General features: G+C 44.6%; 1 non-coding gene across 1 annotated transcript; it reads right to left on the minus strand.

Moving 5' to 3' along the window:
• Positions 1-3085: 3085 nt before the first annotated feature.
• Positions 3086-3226, minus strand: LOC120100399 (small nucleolar RNA SNORA48). Its single transcript, XR_015655910.1, has one exon. It is a non-coding gene; the product is annotated as a small nucleolar RNA SNORA48 (small nucleolar RNA).
• Positions 3227-15054: the final 11828 nt, after the last annotated feature.

The following is a 15054-nucleotide window of genomic DNA, read 5'->3' on the forward strand; positions in this document are numbered from 1 at the left end:
AAAGATAAGTAACTTTTTAAAATAGCAACTAAAATGGCTTCATCAAAGTAGTTGATGTTTTCATAGTACTTGGTACCCTGGCTCTATATTCCTCAGGGAGAGCAGGTCCTTCACTAAATGAGGGAGAAGATGAAGCAGCCCAGGGAGAGGGTACAGGGAAAGGAGTCAAGGAGGCTGGGTTTAAACTTGTCATTGTATGATCCAAGGCAGGATAATCCAGAAGCAACTTGAATGTCCTTTTCTTAAGTGTGTCATATCTAGAAATACAGGAAGCAGAGTATTACAATTACACATTGGGTAAGCTCTGTGGAATGGGGTGGATTCAAGCACACTGTCTTTTCAGAACAAAATCCTATGTCAACAGACAGCACTATCCCTGAGTACCACAGACCATGAGTTCTATAAGGGAAGAAGCCAGTAGCCTCCACTGAGCTTGCCTCTGTCCAGTGGTCTAACGAGGCAATGTGTTCTACCTCTTGATCCACTTTCAAAGTCTCTTGGACATGGAGACCTGCCCTGCGCTCTTGTGATCCTTGCTGGCAGGAATATATACCCATGAAATAGTATCTAGCACTGACTCTGGATTCTGATCAACCCTTGATTAAATTCTGCTCCAGCACTTACTATATGAAAACTGCAGGCAATGCCAGTATCACTCTTAGCCTCAGTATTCTCATCTCTACAATGGGGAGAACCAGAAAAGTAATGTTGGGTAGATTCTGTGAGAACATGACTAGGTAGCACAGTGCAAGCTCTTTATAAATTTAAATATTATAAGTTATAATATTGATTTGCTTATATAGTCTACCATTTTTCATAATTAAATGTGTGTGCATATGCATATGTATGCACTGAGCTGGGTGATCAGACAGGAAATGAGTGGGTAAATAAAACTGATTCTATGTGTTGACCCACAAGCCATAAACACAGCCTGAAGCTGTTGTTCTAAGAGCTCCCCCTCTCGGAGTCTGCATTCAGAACATAGCCATGGTTTTGCAGTGAGCACATTACAGTTTGTACCAGAGAAGATCAGATTGAAACTTCTTCCAGGAATGCACTTCAACAAAAATTATAAATACATTCCAGTCAATGCCTTCTGATCAGAATGGAATTCAAATCCTCTGTCTCGTGATGGTGACAGAGAGCTGATTAGTCACAGTAAATTATTTTGACGCCCAAGTGGCAAGTCCCCTGTAATGCTTTTGGAATCCCATTTTTATTTTACATTAATTAAAGGCTACTAACCGTAAAGTATTAATGAAATCAAATTCCCAAAAGGAGCTCCGGACTCACGAGCTCTAGCTCTGAGTGAGAGAGAGACTCGGAGAAAAACCCAGGCCATAATGAGATTTTAACCATGGAAATGCAATCAGCATGGCCATGATCAAGGGAAAATAATAGATACTCTCGGTAATAAATTTTATGACCGTCGTTAGCCTCTCTAGCAGTTGATGGGTCTTAAGGCTGTGGAGCGAAAGCTTTCTGAATCAAGCAACCTCTCAGACTTGCTGAACAGCTGTAGAGGCTCTGTGATTAAACAGACACCGGGACAGGGTTTATGCTAAAGGTTAGGGCCAAGGCCACTGGCAATCCCCAGACAGAGGTGAAGGCTGCAGATACACGATCATGTCCTGAAAAGCAGTCTGTACCCAGCCTTCTCTTTTAAAATATTCATTAACATGTATTAATTGTACACAGTAATGGGTTTCATTCTGAGCTTCTCATAAATGTATATAGCGTATTCTGTTCGGACTCACCCACATTATCCTCCCATCCCCCACCTCCCCTGTTGACCGCCTTCCTCTTTTATGCCTTTTTTTAAAAAAGTTCTCAGTGAGTGTATGAGGGAAGGGTTATTTCCAGGAGCAAGGGTTACTTAGAAGTGGCTGAAGAAAATCTCTTTCCTCAGAAGAAACTATTAATTCCCCTCAGATGACAAGGGAGGGGCGGGAACTTGTAAGCCCCTCCCCCAACTAGTCTATCTCCCTTCTTTAAGAAAGAATGGCTGGGTCTCTGGTACTTTCTAGAGGGTCTCCACAGCCCCCACTCCCTGAGGCTGTTTATTTCCATTCATTCTTCTCTCTTGTGCCTTCTCCCCCATATCTGATCCTGTTCCTCTTTTCCCTTTCCCTTCCCATCTCTCACCCAGGACCCTCCCTCCCTCTGCCTCAGATGATTAATCCCTTCTAAGCGGGATTGAAGCCTCCTCACTTGGGCATTTCTGCTGTTCCACTTCTTAAGGTCTGAGGTTGTATCCTAGGTAGTCTGTACTCTTGGGCTAATATCCACTTATCAGAAAGTACCAGAGACCTGGGAGGTGAGACACTGTCAGGACTCACTGGGGCCGCCTTAGCCAAAATGCCCAACATTGGGGAAAGGAAACACGAAGAGTCCACCTCCAGTAGATAGGCAGGGCCCCAAAGGGAGGGACAAGGTTACGAACCCACAGCTAAAATTCCTGACCCAGAATTGTTCCTGTCTAAAAGAAGTGCAAAGGCAAAAATGGAGAAGAGATTGAAGGGAAGGCGGTCCAATGACTGGCCCAACTTGGGATCCATCTCATGGGGAGACACCAAGGCCTGACACCGCTACAGTGTGCTTACAGACAAGAGCCTGGTATCGCTGTCCTCTGAGAGTCCCTACGAGCAGCTGACTGAGACAGAAGCAGATACTTACACCCAAACCACTGGACTGAAGTTGGGGACCCTTATGGTTGAATTAGGGGAAGGGTTGAAGAAACTGAAAGGGAGAGTGACCTCATAGGAAGACCAGCAGTCTCAACTAACCCAGATCCCAGGGAGCTCTGAGATACTGAGCCACCAACCAGGAGCATAGAGGGTCTAGTCTGAAGCCCCTGGCACATATGCAGCAGAGGTCTACTTCATCTGACCTCAGTGGGAGAAGATGTGCTTAATCCTTGAGAGACTTGAGGCCCCAGAGAAAGGGGAGATCTGGTGGGAGGGCAGAGCATCCTCTCTGAGGCAAGAGAGATGAGGAATGGGATGAGGAACTGTAGGAATGAGGACCAAAGAGGGGGCCACAGCTGGAATGTAAGTAAATAAAATAGTTTTTTCTTTGATTTCTTTTATGTGCCCCAGGCATGAAACAGCTTTGGCCTCCAAGCTAGGCATCAAGTTAGGATGACCAAAGGACTGCCATCTGCTCTGTCCCCGACTGATATAAGAACACCACCACCAAGGTGTCTCTTTGCCCAGTGTCAGGGGTTAAAATACTTAAAAAAAACTAATTTAATTATAAAAAAAAAAAAGAAAAGAGAGAGAAAAATAAAGGAAGGAAAGGAAGGAAGGAAGGAAGGAAAGAAGGAAGGAAGGAAGGAAGAAAGAAAGAGTGGCTGCTCAGTGTCCTGTCACTTCCTTAAACTTACCTCCAGCTGGGTGATGACAACACTTACCCCAAGCTCAGCCATCGGTGACTGACTGGGTAGAAGAGAGAGTTGGTTTGTTTGGGGAACCATTTCTGAGGCTATGACATGAAACCATTGTGGCAAAAATCATAGGACTAGCAGAGAAACCTCTGGAGAAGATGTATGTAAGGGTTCCAGGGCATCTGCTCAGTCTAGTGATTTCTTTTAAGAGGGGCATACCTGTGGTTTGTCCCAAGTATTCTCCTGTTGAAAGGAGGTGGGACCTGTGAGAGGGGAGGCCTATAGGAATGAAGAGGTGATTGGCTCTCCGCACCGCACCCCCGAAAGTCCTCCCTCCCAGAGACCCTGCCGTGTACAATAGCCAAACCTGGAGCATTTGCAGGGCCGTTCTGCAAGCAAGCCATCCGATTGCATTGTGCTCTGCCCCTGTTAAAGGGGCTGTTGAAGCACTGAGTGAACTGTACTAATTGGCTGATGTATCTCCCTATTAAAGTTTTAGAAACTTCTTATATTTAGGAACAATCTCAAAGATAGGCCAAAATGGAAAGATGGAGGGTTCAGACCTACATCAGAATACCCAAGATTTCTTTTTCCCATCTCAAAACAAGCTGAAGCTCCAAGCTATGCTCTAATAAATAACTGAAATTAAATACTTATAATTTTATGTTACGGGGAAGGGTTGAATGTCTATACAGATGGTGAAGAAGAATGTAATTAACCTAGAATCATCAAGTCTTAAGATTCTTCACTAAATTACATATGTAAAGACCCTTTTCCAATAGGGCTACACTTACAGCTGTATATATCTTTTGGGGATCATTATTCATACACACACACACACACACACACACACACACACACACACACACACACACACACGAGTCATGCAGACTAAATGGAGTTTAGAAGCCAACAGTGCCTGGTCATTGGTTGGATTGGACCTAAAAGCTGGCAAGCACACAGTCACAGGCAGGCCTATTCCCAGCTAAGTTTGATAAACACTTGAGATAAAGGTATCTATCTTAGAAACAATTAAGTTCTAAAAATTAAGTTCTAGCACAATTAAGTGCTAGAAATGAACTTAGAGATGTGGGAATCACCTGATTTTTTTTCAGACTTAGAGGAGTTTAGATCATTGTAAACTAGGCATAGTGTCATATCTGAGCTCACTAACCAGTTAGTACCAGGACCAGGATCCTCGTCAAGTCAGCTTTGTCCTCTCTCTTTAGAATCTACAGAACAAAAGTCCAGCTTCTACTAAAATTACTCTTTTGTATTATTTACATTGAGAAGAGCATGCCCAGGCAATGGTTTATAAAGACAAGTCAGAGGACAACTTGGAAAACTGTTCTCTCCTCTCCTCTGCCATAAGAATCCAGAGATTGAACTATGGTCACAAGCCTTGGTAGCAAGTGCCTTTAACCACGAGTCATTTCTCCAGCCTTGAAGCCCAATGTCATAAGTAAAATAAGATTAGGTAGCTGGGCTCTGTTTGGGTTCAAAGGAGGGCCCAGATGGATCAGGGATCTGCATAAACCATGCCTCTGAGAAAACATTTCATAGTTAATTTGGTATTGTTGAGACTTTGGCCATACTAAAACTGATGATGATGATGGTGGTGGTGGTGGTGGTGGTGATGATGATGGTGGTGGTGATGGTGGTGGTGGTGGTGATGGTGGTGGTGATGATGATGGTGGTGGTGATGGTGGTGGTGGTGGTGATGGTGGTGATGGTGGTGGTGGTGGTGGTGATGGTGGTGGTGGTGGTGATGGTGGTGGTGGTGGTGATGGTGGTGGTGATGATGATGGTGGTGGTGATGGTGGTGGTGGTGGTGATGGTGGTGATGGTGGTGGTGGTGGTGGTGATGGTGGTGGTGGTGGTGGTGGTGGTGGTGATGATGGCGGTGACCATGTTAGAAAGAAGCAAAAGGGGGTTGGGGATTTAGCTCAGCGGTAGAGCGCTTGCCTAAGAAGCGCAAGGCCCTGGGTTCGGTCCCCAGCTCCGGAAAAAAAAAAAAAAAAAAGAAAAAAAAAAAAAGAAAGAAGCAAAAGGTAGCAGAGGGGCATACTCTGAGCTTCACCGCTGACAATTTTTTTCACTATTTTAGCTTTTGAAACATATTATAATTCCATTTCTCCCTTGTTTCCTCCCTCTAAACTCCACTATCTAACTTCTCCACTCTCCATGAAGTTAATACCCTCTCTTTTACTAGTTGTTAGTGCATGTGTGTATGTAAATGAGTGTATATTCATAAATACAAACTGTTTCATCTCTATAATGTTACCTGTGTGTATGTTTTCGTGGGCTGGCCATTTGGTATGAGACAACCAATTGGTGTTCTCTTCCCTGGGGATGGCCACTCTCCTACTCTCACCTTCCCTTGGCTGTCTGTAGCCCTTTGTTACAGTGCAGACATCATGGGATTTTCTCCACCACTTTGGCATGTCCATTGGCTAGCTTATGCTGGGGTAGCCATATTGATAAGAATTTACTGGTGTGGCTTCTGACATTACTACATAACACAATCTCACACAAAATGCCCTGATCTTCTCTGGCTCTTATGATCTCTCTGCCCTCCTCTTCCAACATGTTGCCCAAGTCTTAGGTGCGGGGGAGGCCAGCAGGAATGAGTTGCACAACTCTGTGTTTTTGGTTAGTTGTGGATTTCTGAAATGGTCTCTCCTGATGCAAGGAGAAGTTCCCTCGGTAAGGAACGAAGACTGTACTTACCTGCGAGTGTAAGGACACATGTTTATAAATTGTTGTTAGCGATTTTTCTGGTTTAGTAAATTAATGGTTGTAGATTCTCCTCCAAAAATCACTTCACTAGCGCTGAGTCTTTGGTTAGGTTTCTAGGGCCAGACATGGTCTCCTTCTTGTTAAATATGTCTGAAGTCTAGAGAGCTGTTGGATACTGCCAAGGTCTGTGTGCCTGGAATGCACCTATAGGGTTATCATGCTAGTCATTGATGTGGTTCTTTGGGATCATAGCTGGGTAGGACTGTTGGTCTCTGTCCTCCTTTGGAAGCTTGTGTGGTGTCTTTGAGTCTATGGAAAGCTAATCCTGAAGGAAGGGGTATTTGGGTAAGTTCCAACATGGGAGTTTGGGGGACTCATTTCTGAAATGCATGGCGTGTCTTTAGCAATAGAGACTCCTTCCACCTACTTGGGGCAACCAAGGACAACAGCAACAGGTTGCCAGTTTTGTGGCTGATGTTTCTTTGCTGGACTAAAGCCTTTTGGTTTTATGGATTTGACATGGAACGAATAGGAATTATCTTGGGAAAAGAAAATGCTGCCATCGTTCCATCCACGGGGAGGCCAGTTCAAACTCTGAGATAAAACAGACTTTTCACCCTGTCTCTACAGAAATAATTAATGTTAATGAATAACTACTCACTAAGAAGGCAATACCTTTCAGTTACAGAATCACAAGCAGTGGGTAATGCAGGCAGCCCATATCCTTGAGGAAGAGCATCCTCTGTGTTACAACGGGCAACACAGACTGCAGGAAAAGGCACAGAAGAATGTGGTGCCCATTTCCAATTCTTTTTTTTAAAAAACCTTTTCAATTGAAATAGAATTACATCACTTCCCTTCCCTTTCCTTCCTCCAGTCCCCCCTAAGTGCTTCCTCTCAAACCTCTGTCATATAGCCCCCTCAGGTTAACATAGCATTTTTCCTTTGATTATTATTACTACACAGATACATGAAATGTATATGTATGTACAAATATATATAAATACAATCGGCTCAGTCTGTTTTTGTTGTTTAAGTGTATATGGTTTCATCACTCTGCATTAGACAATCAATGAGAGCTATCATCCCTGGGAGAAGCTAATTTTCCTTTTCCTGGTTGTCATTAGTTGTCTGTAGTTTTTTTGCCCAGGAACAGGACCTCGAGAAAAAATTCCCCTTTTCCATTGGTGTTGCTATTGGTCCAGCCTTGATTTTGCAGCCATTTCTAGGAAAGACTGTTCCACAGCAGACTTCCTGGTCCTCTGGCTCTTTTAATCTTTCCACTCCTCTCCCATGATGTCCCCTGAGTCACAGATGGAGGAGCTGTGGTCTAGACATCGCCATTCTTGAAGAGTGGATGGGAATGGAAAGAGAGGTGTGAGACCAGCCTGCCCGTGGTTGTACATGGCAGCGCTCAGATCCGATCCAGCCAATAGCTGGAGGCTGTTAATCCCTCGAGCTTCATTTTCTCCACATGGCTCATTATAGGACAGCTGAATAATAATCCCCCAAAGTGTGTCCAGAATTTGTAAGTGTGGCCCAACTGGAATCTTTGCAGATGCCATTTAGTGAAGTATCTCAAGATACGGTGGTCCTGGATTGCATGAATGTCTCTAACTCTAACCTCAAACTTCCTTACAAGAGGTACAAAGTAAGACTGAGAAGAGAAGGCTATGTGAGGGCAGAGTATGGAGAGATGCTGCCATAAGCCAGAGAAGCCAGAGGAGGTGGGGCCAGGGAGTCCCTTGGAGCCTTCTGAAGGACAAAGGCACCACCATTTTCTTGGATTTGGACTTACGGCATCTAGAACTGTAAGGAGGTAACCTTCTATTGTATTGAGTTTCCTAGTTTGTAGTAATTTGTTACAGCAGTTCTGGAAATGGATACAGGGATCTTCTTGGAAAGAAGACCCACAGAATACCTATGAACATGCTCAGACCAATCCAACATGGCGCCGTTCCCTCTCCTAGTTAGAATCAGTGTGGTGGTTGATCTTCATTGTCAACATAATAAGGATGGAAACAGGTCTCTGAGTGTGCCTATAAGGTGTTTCCAGAAAGATTTAACAGTGGAAGGAAACCTGTCCTGAATGTAATTGGCCCCACCCCCCTAGCCAGGGGCCTGGACTGAATAAAAAGGAAAAATTGAGGTGAGTACCAGCCTTCCTGTCTGTTTCCTGACTGTTTCAGGCAGCCTCCCATCAACAGGGGAGCCCCCCGACCTCTGCCTCTCTGCCTCATCTCTTCTTAAGCTATGACCCAAGGGTAGTTATACCTCCCCTTCCTCCCTTGCGTTGTTCTGTCACATGTTTGGTCCTAGCTATGAGGAAAGTAACACACACTGAGACACTTTCCAATGACAACTTAACACTTAAGAGTTGATTGGTTCACTCAACAAACAGTCCTTGACAAAGGTCTCCCCTTTCCTTCTACTAGGGAAGGGCAGGGTTGAGAAAACAAACAAAAGTACTCTATCACACACAGAGGCAGACTTGTCAGGGTCCCAGTTTCCACAGTTGCCTCCAAAAAGGGCAGTGTGTGTGTTTGTCACCTGGGCTACAACTAGGATGCCTTTTGTAACCCCAGAGCACTATGGTTATGGGCAGTGTGGTTCGGCATATTTCTCCCTTCTCTTCCCTCCTGGTTCCAGGCAGGAGAGGAGGAAGCAACAGGGAGCAATTTGAATTGGTCCCGGTGTAGGAAGAAGGTTCAACTCTCTCAAAATTCTCTTCCAAGTCAGGTTAGGACCACAGTTGCCCCAGACATAGGGACAAATGCTAACACCTGCCCCCTTCACACAGGCAAGGTCTGTTTGGCCCAGTGATTTGGTACCCATATGCCACCAGAGCAGCAGTCCATGTGAAACGGCCCCTGTCAGCTGCAGCCTGCCTGGTCCTTGGCTGAATATCCAGGCAAACAGCAAAAGAAAGAAAATCCACCCATCCTACTTGAGTTTCTCTGAAATTGTAAAATGAAAGGCCTGTTCTAATCTGCTAAAAATAACGTGCTGGGAGAGCTTAGGAAGCGTGGGCATGGAAGAGCGAATGCTACAGTCAAAGGAACCGGGGTGTTTAATCAAACCGGAAAGGAAAGGTTCACATTGCAGAACGCTCAGAACCCACTGAGTCTGCGCTTTCGTGACAGGAAGCCTCCAACTTGAATGTTAAAAATGTTCATTCAGGATTCCAAAGTCTTGGTTTTTAATGGCTCAGATCCTTCAAAAATAACAGCAGGGGCCCAGAGCAGCAGGAGGAGAGGTCGCCAGGCTGAGAGCAGAGAGGATGTGGCCCTGATGTGGGCAAATGCCCACATGACCTCCCGAGTCAGGGTCAAGTAGGGCCCAGAGTCAGCGACCCCACTGAGATCGCACAAGTGGTCAGCAGCCCCTGACTGAAGCCAGTTCTGGGAAAGCAGAGATCTCCCTGGGATTGTTTATAACACACGCTGGCTCCGGCCTTTCCTGCTCTCCAAGGAGGACTGAATCCATTTTGCCCAACACAGCATTTTTAGACAATGTGGGTTTTATGGTTTTTGTGAAACAGAGGGAGGAATGAATTGCAAAACCAAATATAACTAGAAGTGGCTTTGTAATTTTAAAATAAAATAAATGAAAGCATTTCAGACCAAGGATCGCCCTCCAAGAATGGAAACCCAAACACAATCACTTTTTTTTTTTTTTTTTTTTTTTTGCTGAAATATAGAAGCAGCAGCAGAAATAAATCCAAGGGGATTGAGATCCAAAGCTGAAACCCAATAAACTCAATGGTAGAAATTAAAGACAAATTATTTTTTTTAAAAAAATGCATCAAGCCTCCAGGCTAAGAGTACACGCACAAAGGAATCTATTGTCCTTCCATGCTTTCCTGGGCAAGCATCAAATTTGGACTTCGAAAGCTTCCCACTGCGTTGGGAATCCAGATATTTATGTTGTGTCGAGCATGCCTATCTGTGTGCCCCTGCCTCTAGTAGCAAATGAAGCAAATGGTTGACAAACGCTTTATAAACTCCCCACCAGTGCCAGCCTCAGCGCTGGCTGCAGCCTGTCCTTCCTGGGAAAATGTGAGTATAAGAATCGGGGTACTTTTGTATTTAGCCCTGTCTAATCGTCCAGGAAAATAGCTGAGTAAATATTGAATAGCCACTTAGGCGAATAATAGGCAGCCCTTCCAAAGATGGCTGTGGAGGCTGCGTTCTACAGTCTCGCATTATTGTGGAATGTTTTTTATTAAGTGAACAGGGAGGTTTAAAATCTGTGTGCAGTACTAGTAAAATCATGCTAAGATGCATTGGGGAAGGAAGCAAGACAAACTATTAATGGGAATTGTTTGGGGGGTACCAAGATCCATTTTGATCTGTTCACGTATTATTATTATTATATTATTTATTAAAAAGAAATGCAGTTTTAGTGGCAAACATGATGGGTAACCAGGTAGATGCGAAAGATGCTTTTAAGTGTCCAGGTATATCCTCAAATTGCTCTAGTCGATGGCCCTTTATAGATCAGAATGTCATGTGACAAATGAAAACAAGATAAGTGCACAGACTCCTTTCATTGCTCGCTCCTCTGTTTGGCTCTCTAGAAGACAAACTGTGTCTCAAGCACTTTGGGGGTCAGGGAAGATGCTAGGTTGCCAGTTAAGGGAGGGCAGGGTGGCTTAAAAATCTTTAATAAAGATTGTTCTCATCACCCATTAACTCACATATTGTGATCAGGGGACTGTGCAGGGGGAAATATTTTCAATCTTTAGTTGATGGTCCCCTTAACCACTTTAAACATACTGAATATGGTAAGAGAACTAGGCCAACCTTTCAGATCTCTGTTTGAATGCATGGTGGGTCAATCCAACCAGCTGAAATTCTGTACCTGTAAACAACCAGGTAACAGAAACCAACAAAAACCAGCCTAGTAAAAAGAGAAATTATTGTGAAGAACAGAGCAGATGGAATTGAAAACGAAGGAGATGCAGTAGGTATAAGGGTCAAAGAGTTGGAGGGCTGGCAGAATCTGGGTAGCAGATTCTTGGTGGGCAACTCTGACACAGAATCAAAGTGCCCAGCCCCATACTCATGGTCCATGTAGAGGCTTCCAGGAGAGGTCATTCAATCTGGCCCCATGTGGTCATGAGCTCCTAGGTTGGCCAGCAGGGAGCAAGGCACCTTGATTGACAGTCCTGTGGAGACCGCACGAAGGTAGCCATGAGGACCCTTAACCTAAAAGGATGAAATAAATGCCAAAGAGGAAGATGACTGGCAGTGCCCTCACCTTCCAAACCCAGGAACGTGTAGTTTAAGTATAGCATTCTCTGTAGGCGTCATGCGGAAGACAGAGCAATAACTATCACTAGGGCTATGGGAACTTCTCCAGTCTATGGCTGCCTGCATGACCACTGACAGTGCCGTCCAACAAGGAAAGATGGAGCCCACACCGCCACGTTTAGCCTTAGCAGGATCAAACAGGAGATTCTTAACAAAGACAGAGGCTCTGCAGAGTAAAATGCCTTGAATATAATAAAATTAACAACAGAAACCTCATTGTACCGGGGGGGGGGGGGGGGGGTCCTTTATTGACTTATTCTCCGACTCTAACTTTGAACACAATGAAAGTTGTGTGTGTGTGTGTGTGTGTGTGTGTGTGTGTGTGTGTGTGTGTGTGTTTTAAATAAAACATTTTCCCCTTTCCCAATACTGCATAGGAACCTCTGGGGCAAAGCAAAATGAAACCTCATTAGGTCAGATTCCACTCATTCCAGAATTATAGTAATTTGGCCTGAGCTGCACTGGAGTCAGCCTTTGTATTCTTTGAGTAGTGGTTTCTCTAAACAAATCAATAACACAAACAACATTGATGGGAGTCCTGGGGAGCTGAGCAAGGGAGGTTCAGCACACAGCTTACCACAAGCGACATCACTCCTTGAAGATGTCTTAATTATGGTCAGAGCACCACTGAAGGACCCGGTGGCAGCCAACTCCTGTTTCTATAGGCCTCTGTATTTCTTTTAAAATCTATAATCCAAATGTCTCGCCTGCCACAATGTGTCTCAGTCCTATATGGTCCCAAATAGTATGGTTTGAGGTAGGTGTGTTGGTACATGGTCCTGTGCTCAGGAGTGTGGCAAGTTTGATGCTCTGTAGAGAGACTAAAAAAAGATATTTGCCCATGCTGTTAATGCAAAGAGGACAGCTGCAGAACTTTGTTTGTCTATTAGTCTTAGGAGGAGGAGAGGAGGTGGGGAGATAGCATAATTGTTAGCATGCTCACTGTGCAAGCTGGAGGACTGTAGTTAATCCCAGAACCCATAGTAAAAGCCAGGCATGGTGGCTCATAATCTTAGTTCTAGGGAGACAGAGACAGCAGGTTCCCCAGCTCACCCACCAACTGACCTAGGCTAACTGGAGAGTTACAATTCCCATCACCGAAGAAAACATAACCTCTCACCCAGGTGAGGGAAAGTCAGGGCTGGGAGGGGAGGAGGTAGGGGATTGAATTGATCAATATAAAAAGAGGTGGCAAGTGACTGAGAAATTACAGCCAAGGTTGACCTCTAGTCTGGTCATACGCACCCACGCATGTGGGGCAGTCTTGACAACTCTTTTTACTTCAAGTGCAGACATTAGAAATTGGTGAATGAATATAAGCATAGCAACTCTATCTGAGTTAAAACATGTCTTGGGTGGACTACAGAGCAATATGATCCTGTTACATGTAACATAACTCACAATGCAGCCTCATTTGAACATCACAGAACACAGAGAGAACCATGGGGCAAATCTGGAAGTCACAAGAACACCAGGGCAAAGGATAAATGCTCACGGAGCAATCCATACACTCCCCTGGCCTTTCCCAGCATCCCCTGCAGGACGTGCAGTGGATAACACAGAGTGTGCTGCCCCGGTCTCTACATGTTTCCCTGTCATGTTGACTACAAATCCCTGGGGAAGATGGCAGATAAGATTGAAGGAGCTTTGATTCCAGAGCAACTTTCTAGAAGAGGAACTCTGGAGAACAATACTAGCCCGAAAGTCTCAGGAATTAAACAGACAAATTAGGCCCAAAGGGGAAACTAGGCACAGCGACTACTAAACTAAGAAGACTTGGAGAACTGACTGCCTAGTGGCACAGCTCAGCTTATCTGGATACTATTTTACCTATTACTTCCTGTCTCTGTCGTACAAACTAGAAAGCAGAAGCTGAGATAAAACACACAGGAAGGCTGAAAATCAGGCTAAGAGTTAAGTGGCTGGGTTCAAGCTCCCTGAATCCAGAGAGCTCTCCCCAAAGGCTGAGATGTTTCCTGCTCGTAGAAGCATCAGTTTACGTGGCAAAGCCGGAAGACACTTCCTCCCAATTATTTGCCTTCTGCAAAGAGTCATGTGCACAGCAGCCAACAGGCTACGGACCTCTGTTGAACTGAGTCCCTTTTTCATAATGGCTGCTTCGTGGAATCAAAAGAGTATTGTGAGAGGCGTGAATAGTGAGAACAGAAAAAAAATGTAAATATAAGTCCAACTTTTTCATTCTGCCAAATTCAAACAAACATCATTTTAATGACCTGGCAGCCCCCACAAAGTCAGCAGCCACCAGTTAAAGAAAAGACCATTCATTTACGAAGAGAAGTGTCAACATGGGCATTTAACACAAGTCAGGTTTCCACAGCAGAGCGACCCTGTGCATGCTGACAAGCGTATGTGAGCTGGAATTAGCCAAACAGCATCATCACCCAAAATAAATGCAAGGCGCCATTTTCCCTCTCCTGAACCCATCTCCTATAAATGAAGCTTTGTGGAGCTTTCAAAGGTCTCTAAATTCATCATTCAGAGGGACTGCGCTCTATCAGAACTCACAGGTAATAAAAGCACCAACTGGTATAGTTATACGGAACGATCCAGCATGTGCCTCATGAAAATATAGAAATCACAGGAGAAGACTTGGGAATGAATCTTTATGGCCTTGGGGGAGGCAGAGACTAGAGAGGACACAGAAAGCCATGGACATCAAAGGAAGGAGCGATTGTTGGGCAAACTCAAATATTTACATTTTTTTCTTTTCGATAGATACTGCAGACAAATGAGTTAGCTCCGGGCACAAAGAGATCGCTTGCCACCTATAAAACTGGGAAGGTTTGATTCTAGGATGCATAAGAATCCCTACAACCCAATGGCAGAAAGGCAAGCAACCCAATAAAAATGGAAGTAAAAGATCCAAACAGACATCTTATCAAAGAAAATGCCCAAATATCCAACAATCATAGGAACTCCGAAATTGCCATTAGTAGTCTTTGGGGGAAAGGCGAATTAAAATTAAAACAGAGGCCTGAGACCATGGCTGAGTCAGGAAAGTGTTTGCCACGCAAACAGGAGGACTCAAGCTCTATTCCCTAAAACGCTCAGCACTGTGGAGAGAGATGAGGATTCCTAGACTGGCTGGTTCAGCCAAACTCCAGGCTCAAACAGAGACCCTTTCCTGAAAACTAATGCAGAGGGAAGCTGAAGCAGGGACTTGACAACCTCTGCCCCCGCCACGCATGAACACAGGTAAAGCCTACAGTAGAACACTGCCACATGCCCACCAAGATGGCTGAAAGGAGAAGACTGAGGACACTTGGCATCAGAGGGATGACGTACTGTCTGCAATCTCATACACTGCCCAAGAGGGGCTCATAGAACCACTGTTATCACACATTTAACTTCCTTAAACTTAAGTTTGGAAGTTGGGGTTTCAGAGTTTTGGATTATATGAGCTCAGCCAAAGTTTGTGGGGGAAAACAAACAAACAAACAAACAAAAAACAACCCAAAGCTTCAAAATCTGAAGGTCATCTGTTCCCAAACACATCAGATAAGGGATGTGCTAAACATACGTCTTTCCTGTGACGCAGGGGTTTCCTGGGTGCAGGGAAACAGGTAGGCGTCTCTACAGAAAGATGTCATGGCA

Source organism: Rattus norvegicus, chromosome 1, assembly GCF_021556685.1.
Source record: "Rattus norvegicus strain SHRSP/BbbUtx chromosome 1, alternate assembly SHRSP_T2T, whole genome shotgun sequence".
Classification (NCBI taxonomy): Eukaryota; Metazoa; Chordata; class Mammalia; order Rodentia; family Muridae; genus Rattus; species Rattus norvegicus.